The sequence below is a fragment of the Balearica regulorum genome, chromosome 1 (genome assembly GCF_011004875.1).
Source record: "Balearica regulorum gibbericeps isolate bBalReg1 chromosome 1, bBalReg1.pri, whole genome shotgun sequence".
Lineage (NCBI taxonomy): Eukaryota > Metazoa > Chordata > Aves > Gruiformes > Gruidae > Balearica > Balearica regulorum.
The window spans coordinates 182,545,064-182,556,920 of record NC_046184.1 but is presented as its reverse complement, the minus strand read 5'-3'; the positions used below and the strand labels follow the sequence as shown (position 1 = coordinate 182,556,920).

Here is an 11,857-nt window from a genome sequence, read left to right as displayed (position 1 = left end):
ATTCTATAATAAACCTCCTTTAAAGGTAATTTTATTTTATTGAAACATGTATTTATACGTGCATTATAGCAACAGAATATTGTGTTTTCTGATGTTTGTAAGTATAAGTCACACCGGTGCCCTTTACTTACCCACACATATTTAGACACACGCAATCCTTGTTTTCTCTCCTCTTCCTTCTTCCTTGCATGCGCTGTATCGGACCAAGTATTATGAGATGGGATGTATCAGTGCACTGCCAGGAACAATCATTCTTTCATGTCTTTCTCCGAAGAGACATTGTTCCTTGTAATGAAAGGGAAAATGGGAACTGAAGACTAATAAGCCTTTATGAAAAGATATTTTTTTTTAAAGCTTCTAAGACAGGTAAACTTAATAAACCTAATAAAATACTGCATTTTTTTGCTTGCTGTGCTTTTATCTAATCTAGTAATACAAGATATTTTTATCACTTTGATGGGAGTAAGGTACTGTACTTAGTGACTAAAGGTGTTACACAATAACACTTGGAGCACGTTGTAATCAACAAAATAATCCTTCTGGTTTGTAGCCTTCCTTTGAAGGCCTGTTACAGCACAGGGACATTTTGTCTATTCCATCTTAACACTATTTTCCCCTGGCTTTCATCTCTTCTGTAAACCACAAAACATAATGGTAAATGGCTTAACCAAATGGACATAAATGTTAGTACCATTATTTTCCCTTTGAGGGCCAAACTATCACAGCAGGGCTGCTGAATGAAGCACAGTGATGTAACAACGTGCGTAGCTGTACATAGAATAGGCAACTGTGAAAAGGATATGGAAAAACATGATGACAAATATCAGGATAATAAGAAGGGGAACAGAATATGAAAGGTTGGCTGGTAATCTGTTCTGATCAGAGCTGTACCATGTTTTAACTGTCAGCAGCAAAACTTGAACTGAATAGACTTCAAAGGAAACGAAACCCCGCAAAGGACGTAAAGGATTATCCAAAGGTTGCAATTTTGTTTGTTTTCTGGGACAGTCTATGTTGAGCAACTTTTTTGTTTTTAATTAAAACAAAATGCAGCCTAAGAGAAGGGAGATTTCCATTACAGAACAAGAAAACAAACCTACACTCATAGTGAATAGATCTACTAATAAACAGTAAACTCTGAATTCACCTTTAAATTATAAGCATCTTGGTAATTCCCTTGGAAACTAATCTAATGTGTGTGAAGTAAAAAAGCTATTGTTTGATGCTTTGTTTAACAAGAAGATTAATTAAAACTTTTTCAATACTGATAACTATATGTACTTGTACTATACAATGATGGGTAGAGTACATGCAATAAAGTCACTGTTTTATATTGTTTTGTAGTGAAATAATCTTTTTTCTTAATGGGAAATAAAAATATAATATTTTGGTTTTTCATTTTCTCACTGCAGGGGTCACATTTTTGTTTCATTACTACTGTGCTGCTTATACAAGCTCTATGACAAGATGTAGCTATGCGTGTTTTTGAGGAAAGAAGAAAACCAAAATCTAACAACTAGTTAATAATATGCAGCACTGTATAACGTCAAAGAACAGACAAAAAAGAATATTATTTTCAGCTGAAACTGCAAAGGAAATACACTTTAATTTGAGAGTTTACTTTCATGAGCATGCTTAAGTCATAGGCCTTTCAAAAAGATGTCTTTGACATTTCAGCAAAAAGAAGCAAAATTGTAAAGGGCAGACAAGGTCTACCAATGCCAGACTCCAAATATATATAGAAATTGCTGTAGTGTGTACAGTCTTTAAACTGCTTTCTAATTCCAGTTGAATTCAGTAAATTCAATTTTCTTAAGCTGGATTTTCCTGATCCTGCCCAAAAATTGAATTCACAGAGCTGGAGGAAGAAATTGTTATGTTGGTCTGCTCCTTTTGTCCAACAGCTCAGGTACCTTATAGTGTCCAGGGTACACTGCAAGATGTTAGTTAGTTTTCCAGAGGTATGAGACAATATAAGCCATCTCTTTCCCTTGATTCAGCTGAAGAGTTCATTTAAGTTTTGAGATTCTCCCCCTGCAGGAAAGTTGTCTCACTACCATAGCAAAGAGCATTTTGAATTACTGTTTTTTCATGACAGAACTGCTTCACTTTGTATATTATAAATGCTGAAATAGTGATTTATCCAGAGAGCAAGCACATAAGAATCATTATTTAGCTTGAAGGTTCAGACCCTCACCTAAAAATAATTAAAAAAATAAAAATATTGACTTCCCCTGAAAATCATATTTGCCCGATTCATAAAAAAGTGAAAGTCCATCAACAGAAATCATAGAAGTGTCTTGATTTTCCAGTATTCACTTTTTTTCGTCCATCATTAGAAGTCCATACTCTCCATAACAATACCTGGTTTTGATGAGAAGTGTAATCTTAAAGCAGGAGGAAGACTTGATCCAAAGTTGTCTGCAGGTAAGTCTGTATTCTTACAGAGTGTATAAGAACAACAGTCATACAGTCAAACAGAACAACTTCATAATTTTTTAGAAATTAGTATTTTATTGCTTTTCCTTTTCCTCCATAATTAATAACCAATGCGGGTGACATGCAAAATTATTTTTTCTTGTACAGAAAATAATCAAAATACTAAATTTATTTGGCATTCAGATATTCTTTTTTAACTCTTTTCATCTGTTTAACTGAAAGACCAGACTTACCTACCATTAGGAGATATTAGTTAAAACCAGTAGTCCCTACCCATACTGAGAGGCAATCATATTTAACAGTCTGATTCTTAGTATGCCTAATAATACGATGGTGTTTAATGGTTTGGACTACCTTATCATACACAATCCTTCAATTGCAGCAAGTTAGTCCAGTGAAAATAGGTAATTTATTTTAAAATGGTGTAATTTTGGATTAAAAAATACAGATGTAGTATCCTGAGAAGTACTGAATATAGAAAACTGCATGTGAATGGATGGTGTATTCATTGCCTCTAAAATCTTGGTACCCTTGACATTGCCTTGCTCAATGTATCTTCCAGGATGAAGCTAGGAATGGCTGCAGCAGAGAAACTATTGAGCCTACTGAACATTTGCTTACAAATTTTTGGCTTTTAAAGATCAAGCAGGCTGCCTTGTGCATGGCTACCTGGTCTCTCTGGGCTTGTTACAGCTGAAGTGAATGCAAAAGGTTTTGCTGCTTCTCATGATACTTATCCCTGCATCCACTGAATGCAATGGTGGTTGTTTCATTCACTTTGTTAGCTTGTGGATCCAGCAACTCCGATCCATAGAAAGCTAAGTGTTCCGAGCCATGCCATTTTGCACAACCTCCTTCAGCTTCTGATCCCCAGTTCCATTTCCCCTGTGAACCCCAAACTGTTGGGGTTTTTTTAGTTAATTTTGAACTATCGTACCACATCACTCACAGTAACTTTCCTCCTGTGCATTTCCTTAAAACTCTCTGCATAAAAGTTTACTTGGTTTATCCTTTGCTCTCTGCACATAAACAAAATCTATCTGCATGTTCTCTGTGTTTAAGAAGGCTTATGTGTACGTGAAAATTAGGGTACTAAACAGGCAATTGGATATTTCTGGCATGCAATCTTCTAGTCTGCATCTACAAATGCTTGCAGATGATTATGGCAACAAATATTCTAGACTCAATTAAAAGTAATCTATTAAAAACATTTTTCTTGGTTATAGATGTAATAATATATTTATGTGTATTATTTGAAGAAGTGGAAACTACTTACTGCTCATAATAGTTGCATTTATTGTGGGAGTTCTGACTCTAAGTATAGGATATACTGCAAATAAAAAGTGCAGGAAATAGCACAAGGTAGGAAACACTGAGGTTTTTAACATCTACTGTTCTAACTGAAGAAAAACTGATTATAGGTCAGAATAAAATCTATGATTCTGATCATCCAGGTATTCAATACAGACATCTCCTACTGAAGTCGCAGTGGGAGTTTTGTATTCTGAAAGACTGCAAGATGATCCCTTTGAATTTGCTTTTATTTCTTCACATTTCTCTTGATGAGGTGATCCCACTGGCTTTAAGTGCCTTTATAACATCCAATATATTCAAATTGCAAGCAGTAAGAAATAAACAATCAGATGCCCCATATAGAAATTCCCCACATTCATGCCATACATTACGTACATCAGCCAAAAGATTACTTGTTCCTATCATTCTTAATGCTGTACATTAACTAAACCTTTCATAAAAGTAATTAGGCTTCCATAGAGACTAACAAAACTGATCTATGTCTGTCCACCTTAAGGACTAAGAACTTAGGCTAAAGGCTCCTCAGAGAAACAAGAAGAGGAAAAAAAAAATAGCATTCACTCTTTTGATTCAGGAGATTGTTCAGTAGGATACTGTCACTATTTGTAGCTACAGAGATGTACAAAAAGAGATATTCACTTAAAAGACATCAGGTAAAAAACAGTACTTATAAGCTATTGAGGAATCATTATTAATCAGAAATCAGTAAAGAGCAGTGATGCATTGGGCCTTCCTCAGAGCAGACTCGAAATGTCTGCGCCAGCGTCTGCTCATCTCAGCCTCCACAGAATAACAAGGTTTCCAGTGGGCTGTATTGCCACTGGTGGTGGGTTCAAAATCCAGTGGCAGCATTTTTCAGTTCTTTCTGCAGTGAGCATTAGCCATCAGTACGATGAAAAGAGATTGCCTTGTCTCACTCTTTGTTGTTTATCTTTAAAGTATCTTCTAGAAGGTTGGAGTGGTGTATGTGAACCAGCTCAAGGAACTGCACCTTAGTTTCTCCTTTGCTGGGTAAGTCCAAGCATGGAACGAGGCATCCCGTGGAGTTTGTGGAAGGCATTCCCATGATGAGATTTGGCAGAAGCTGCATGCCAAGATACTCAGTTTACACAAAATGGTGACGCATCTGAAATGTTCACTAAAAGGATATTAGATATATCAGTTACCTAATAGTAACTGCAATGATCATGCCACTGCTGGTACTTATCTCTGTACGGACAGCTTTATCTTAATAACCTTAAGATGAGCAAAGTTAAGTGATATTAATAATTGAGCTTCATTTCCTTTTATTAAATGTGTGTAAAAGTTTATCTTTACAGAATGTCATGAGCATATATTAATTAGAGAGAAGATATGATACTAGTTTAAGTACCATTAATAACTCAAATATGTGGTTAATACAATTCTCATTATTCTGAAGTTTATCATACTGTTTCAGTATTGTCTATCCTGAATCTCTCCTGCTTAAATTGGAATGTGTTTTATAAACAACTGAATATTTTCCTTGAAAATGTTTTGTTATAAATTTTTGTCACCAAACATTTTGTCAACACATTCTATGACATCTCATGGTAGTCTATGAGATTAAGAAGATGTGACTGACGCAAAATTTGAAGGTTTTTTTTTCATAAAAAATTCTCACTGATTTCAGTGAGAATTACATTGAGATTATACAAATAATGGAGAGCACATTTTGTTTCACTATTTAACTACACACTAGCCTCAAAACATGCAGACAGGGGGAAAAAAAAAAAAGGAATTGTTATTCTCCAAATCACAGTTCATTTTCTGATATTCCTGTATTCTAGTAACGCAAGGAAATAAATTTCTTCCCTGTCAGCCATCCTGTTGGCTGGTACAAAAGGACATATGCAATGAGGTGAGTTGGGGTCTGCTGAGATTATTTTCCTTCCTCTTCTCATTGCCTGCTCAGTTGGTCCAAAAAAGGTGCATTGCAGTTTGTGCTTTCCCCACCCTCTCACACAATGTTCAGTTATTTGATCAGCCTATAAAGATTGAAGGTACCTTAAATCAGGTAGCTGCTTAATCCATATCATTCAATCTTGCAGCAGAAATGTTAATTAACAAAAACTGTTTCAGCTAATGAAAAAAAAATCTATTCATTGTCAAAATAAGTGATAATAATAGGGATAAAACTCTGCTTCTGTTGGTAAATCAGTCTTTGAAAGTCTGAAAGGCACAATGTACCTGTTGAGTTGTAGCCAATCCATACAAGGTAGGATAATGATAGCAGTGCAAGCTGCTGTCAATTTACTGCATCAACATTTATCACATAAACTTATTAAATATACATCTATCATTTGGTGTATTAGAAATAAAGTCATTGTAATAGAATTTTGTCATAAGATCAATAACTTAGAAAATAAATGTCTTGGCTTCTCCTCAGTTTTTACAGGAGACCATTATCTTTTGACAATGTTCTATAGTGGTGGCAATATCTTTTAATTTTAAGACCAAGTACAGTATATGTCCTTTATTTCTTATATTATTTATAGATTTTTACATTAAATTTACTATGAGAAGGTACAATGAAACACCATTTGTTTTAGTCCTTCTTTACTTTATTGCAAACCTGACTGATCACACACTTGCATTAAATTGTTTCATACTCCCGGCTTATCTCTTCTTCACTGAAAATGTAATACACAAAACATGCAATAGTATGTATTTATTAAATGTATACCAAGCCTGCTGCCTGGCTTCAGCTGATATGTAGAATGGGTGTAGGAGTTAGTGACACAAGAAGTTTTTCTTTGGATTTAGCCAAGCATCAGTGTAACTCCTTTAGCTACTGAACTTTTCTTGTTGATTTAAAACTGGCATAGATGAGAGAGAACTGTATATCTGTCAATATTTGTCATGGCTTTTAGATAAAGCCTATGTCTTTCAGACTATATGGATATATTTTTTTTTATTATTTTCCCCTTACAGGTTTTTAAATTATTTAAAACAATTACATATTCTCATACTGGAAATGAAGAACTTGACTTACAGTAAAGCAATGATCATTTGATTTTTTTTGCACAATATCTGTTATCAAATGTCAACATTATCATTAATTTCTGTTGAATATTGATAGCAATGACAAAACAGTCCTGAATTTCAGCTCTACTTGGGAAAAACTCCAGTGGCTGGTGAGTGTCACTAACATGACAAAAAAACATCTCTCCTCACCCATATGCTTCAATCTCTGGGTACAGTACCACCACTCTCTTCATAGAAGAGATAAGATAAAATCCAAAGGCAGAAACAGTTTTTCAGTGATTTTGTGACTATCAGGAAGACTCTTCCTTTCTCTTTTCTATGCAACCGGGCAAAATGAAGAGAAATCCTGGAACTGCAGTACCCCACTCAGTAGTCTAGATGATGTCTTATTCATGTTTCATTGAATGTTATTCATGATCAACGTCCTCTGCTGGAAGTGTAACACCTGATGCAACTTTATACTGTATTTGTCCCAGTAAATTTATATTTTGTCTTTCCTGTCATCTACCAAACTGATGTGCTCTCAATGCACAATAGAAATTTTCAGACAAGGTCTTAGATTTTTTTTGTGCTGAATTGAATACTGGTTCCTTTAGTCCATCTTTGAGATCATATAGAAATTCCCGTATGATGTATTGATACATTCTATTATGGAAACATCTCCCACTTTGTCCTACTAACCAAACTTCTGTAAAATAGTCTTACATTTATTTCCAGTGTTAATAACAAAATTGAGACTGATTCCCCATTAGTAACAGTCTTCCCTAGTTCATCTATATGTTATAATTACTGATATCTTCACTTTAAGCTAGCAATTTACTTAACTTGCAAAGCTTATGCTTATGCTGGTTCCACAAATTTAACTGATAATTTCACAGCTGAAACCATGAAAAATGTTTTATAGCAACAGTTGTATGAGATATTTTCCTTCTAAAAAAATACTTTTATTAAAAAAAAAAAAAATTTCCAGTTTCCTCTGATAAATTTCTTATATAAGATTCTTTTTTTTCCTCTCCCCTCCCCCAGTATGTCTTCACTTAGTCTTGTCTTCTTGTCAAATCTAGAAAGCACTGATTTGAAAAGCAAGCAGAGAAAATGTAGCTGGACACAAACAGATCAAAAAATCAAAGGAGACTGAACATTGAAATATGTTCAAAAATAAATAAAAATAAAAATTCTCCTTAAAGAAGCGTATGACTTTTGGATATGCCAGAACTCCCGAGCTAATCAAGTCTATGTGTGAAGAACACAGTTACTAGGAAATCATCCAGATAAACTGCAGTTTAAACTGTATTGCAACAAAAGATTTATCTTTTATAATATTTATGGAAAGATTTTTGGAATTAAATCCTGTTTCTGTTTGTCTTTGGAGATCATGAATATCTCTGTATGTACAAATATACACACACACATATATATCACTCACATAAAAAAATCAAAACTATTCTGAAGGTTTACTCATATATGTTCCTTAAAGCAAACTTGAGGAAAAGCCAATGAAGGGATGTGACTATACATGCATTGAACTTTAATTTCATTGTAAATGCTACCATTTTCATAAAATACATATGACAACCATATTTTAAGATCAGGCAGCATTTTATTAGAGTTTTAGAAGAGATATAAAAATTATCTTTTGGATCATATTGGTTAATCAAATGCAGAATTGTTCCTTGCTATAATTCATACCTGAGGAATGGAACTTGATGGAAAATATGAAATATTTTAAACTAAGAACAGCCAGGTATGAAATATACTATATTTACTTTACCTTCTGGTAATAATTTATAAACATTCTTAGTCTGTGTTGACTTTCTTGCTGTCAGTCCAGTCTAGGCTGTACTTAATCTGCAGCAAATGACTATGAATAGGTAAATATCCCAGGCATCCTTTACTTTTATCTTTCTAATATATAGAAAAATTGATAGCCAAACAAACAAACAAAAGTATGTGTCCTTAGACTCTCATCTTTGACTGACTGTATGTATTTCCTTTCATAACTTATAATAAGCTTCTAAAATGAATAACTTATTCTTAGATATTAATTTTAGACACCAAACTTAGAGCAGATTAATCACTCAGAGGTTCCTATTTTTATTAATATTTATGTTTGAAAACATTTTACTGTGACCAAAGTTGATCAAAATATAAGGAAATAAACACAATACATAAATTTAAAACTAAAAATATTATAGACTAACCAAAACCTGGGATGAATCTCTAGTATGCATTGATGTCATGGTTATTATCCTGAATTATGCTAATTAAAGATTTATTAATATTCTGGGTAAAATTCTGTGATCACTGTTTTACTGGACCCTGCAATAGATAGCTTTATTTTTCCCTGGTTTTCAATGTCTTATTTTATTGAACTTCAAGTAGGTTTGGACCTATTCTTGGCAAGGTAACTGTCAAAATGTTTAAAATGTGTTAGTGAAGGAAAGATTTCAAATAGTATTTCAAAAAGCCTAATTTTTCATCTTTTTCGTGGATATTCACAGAATAGAGAGGCTTATGTTGCGTGGCTGTCTCTTCTTTGCAATAGCAGTAGTACAGACTTAAGACAAAATTACTTCCCCATTCTGTCAATAAAATTCATAAAAGTTTGTTCAGTTGCATCTAATGAAACTACTAATGTCAGCAACATGGGTAGAAAATAACAGGAATAAAAGCAGAGCAGCACATTATGACTGGTAGTTGTATCGTTTACTGTACCGAAATCATTTCTATATTGACCCAAAAGAGCATTCCTGTGCTATTTAGAAATTCTGGGAAAATAGTATGAGCCTTGTTAATTCAGAACAGTAAGACATTCTCAGCCTGGTATATACTTGTGTTTGCCACTAAAGCTGAACAGAAAACCAGTTGGAGTGGTTTTCTCAACTGCAAGAAGTTGAACCGTGTCCTGGGCTGCATCAAAAGAACTATGACCAGCAGGTCGAGGGAGGTGATCCTGCCCCTCTACTCTGCTCTGGTGAGACCCCACCTGCAGTACTGCGTCCAGCTCTGGAGGCCCCAGTACAGGAGAGACATGGAGCTGTTGGAGAGAGTCCAGAGGAGGGCCACGAAGCTGATCGGAGGGCTGGAGTACCTCTCCTATGAGGACAGGCTGAGAGAGTTGGGATTGTTCACCCTGGAGAAGAGAAGGCTCCGGGGAGATCTAATTGTGGCCTTCCACTACCTGAAGGGGCCTACAGGAAAGATGGAGAGGGACTGTTTATGAGAGAGTGTAGTGACAGGACAAGGGGTAATGGCCTTAAGCTGAAGGAGGGTAGACTTAGATTAGATGTTAGAAAGAAATTCTTTACTGTGAGGGTGGTGAGGCACTGGAACAGGTTGCCCAGAGACGTTGAGGATGTCCCATCCCTGGAAGTGTTCCAGGCCAGGTTGGATGGGGCTTTGGGCAACCTGGCCTAGTGGAGGGTGTCCCTGCCCATGGCAGGGGGATTGGAACTAGGTGATCTTTGAGGTCCCTTTCCACCAAAACCACTCTCTGATTCCAAAATTCTATGATATGAAGTGTTCAACCAATCAGCAATAATGCAAAGTATTTCTGCCTTTTAGAAATGGACACTACAAGTGAAAACTGGTAAATTTGAGCTAGCTCTTGATAGCTCCCATTTCGACAACTAAATAATTGATCTGTCAAGAGTTCAGTCCTAATTAGGAACCTACATGGGTAAATTTTGAAAATCTGTCCACTTTTTATGATACTGAAACTGGAGCTGAATCTGTTTTGTTTTTTGGTTTTTTTTTTTTGTTATCTTTTTTAGGCACAGTGATGTAGGAAAATGGAGAATCACATGTGCAGTCCCCTGGCCTTTTTTAATTGTAGAGGGTTCTGCTATAACCAGTAAAGTGGTTACATGGTGAATGTAAAAAAAAAAAAAAAAAAAAAAAAGGACTATATCATCATATCTTAAAGTCAATAATCAGGTTTTAAGTAGTCTTTACCAAAACTTTTACTGACAACAGTAGGTATCAGTGCACATACTGCCAATATAAAATACTGATGAAATTGATAAAAAATCATTTATAGTCATGAATACACAGCGTAATGCAACACAGTGTAGGACATCCCCAAACTAGCTCTCAGCAAGCTGGAACCTCTATCTGAAGCAACACACTGTCAAGCAGAGAGATGCTAGCTCAGATCCTGAAACAGCATTGAAGTGTCAGCCTTATACAGCATCATAAGAAAATATCTCAAAGGTAGGAGGAATTAGCTTCTTGCAGCTCTGCTAAAATGACTATAATAATTACAGGTTTACAGCTAATTCCTTCTCTGATAAGTTGGGAAATCTCCACACCACTCTTGCAGTATAGACAATCATAGGATTTATCCTAAGGCCAGCACACATCGGGGGGGGGGGGGGGGGGGGAAGATACTATTGCATATATTGCATATTATACTCCTATTTCAGAATCCAGAAAAATGTATAATTATTAACTTTATATACCATGGTAAAATAGTTAATATCACTTGGTGGCAACACATAAAGTTGCTGAAAAAAACCCCAGTTACCTCATAACCTGCAGTTTTTGGTCTCTTGATAATGCCTAAGCTTAGAAGGAATAAACTAATCACATAATTGCTCTCACATTATACAGTTGTTCCCACATAAAGTAGTTGGCACTCAACTAACTAATCAGGTGTGATTACAACTGCAGTATTTGTGAATACTTAAAAAAGAAATCTTCTGGTAAATCTTAGGAAATGAAAGGCAATATGACTGGAGCAAAGAAAATAACATGTAATAAACATTTATGACAAGCAACAAGTCTGAAAGATAACGTTTGGATTCCAGGATACAGTGGTGTAAACAATGGATTCTTTTAAATTCCAGTGCTCAGGTGGAATCAAAGACTTGTAAAATAAAGAAACTTGCCAGGAGAACTGAAATAGAAATACATCAGGTTTTGATCATAAAGAAAAGAAAGAAACACAAAAATATGTATTTTAAACATCTCCTCCTACTCAATATGAAATTGTCTGTTTAATTTTTATGAGTACTTAATTTTTTTCAGTTTTGGACCTTTTTTGCTCATATGTAGATGAATCTGAAAATGAAAAAATATTTAAGATGAAAAAAGAGAT

The 11,857-nt window shown here is 34.9% G+C and overlaps 1 long non-coding RNA gene across 1 annotated transcript; it reads left to right on the top strand.

The window, feature by feature from the left end:
* The first annotated feature begins 219 nt into the window (after positions 1–219).
* LOC142600163 (uncharacterized) lies at positions 220–4,729 on the top strand. Its single transcript, XR_012833618.1, has 3 exons — positions 220–366; positions 2,343–2,427; positions 4,693–4,729. It is a non-coding gene; the product is annotated as an uncharacterized LOC142600163 (long non-coding RNA).
* Positions 4,730–11,857: the final 7,128 nt, after the last annotated feature.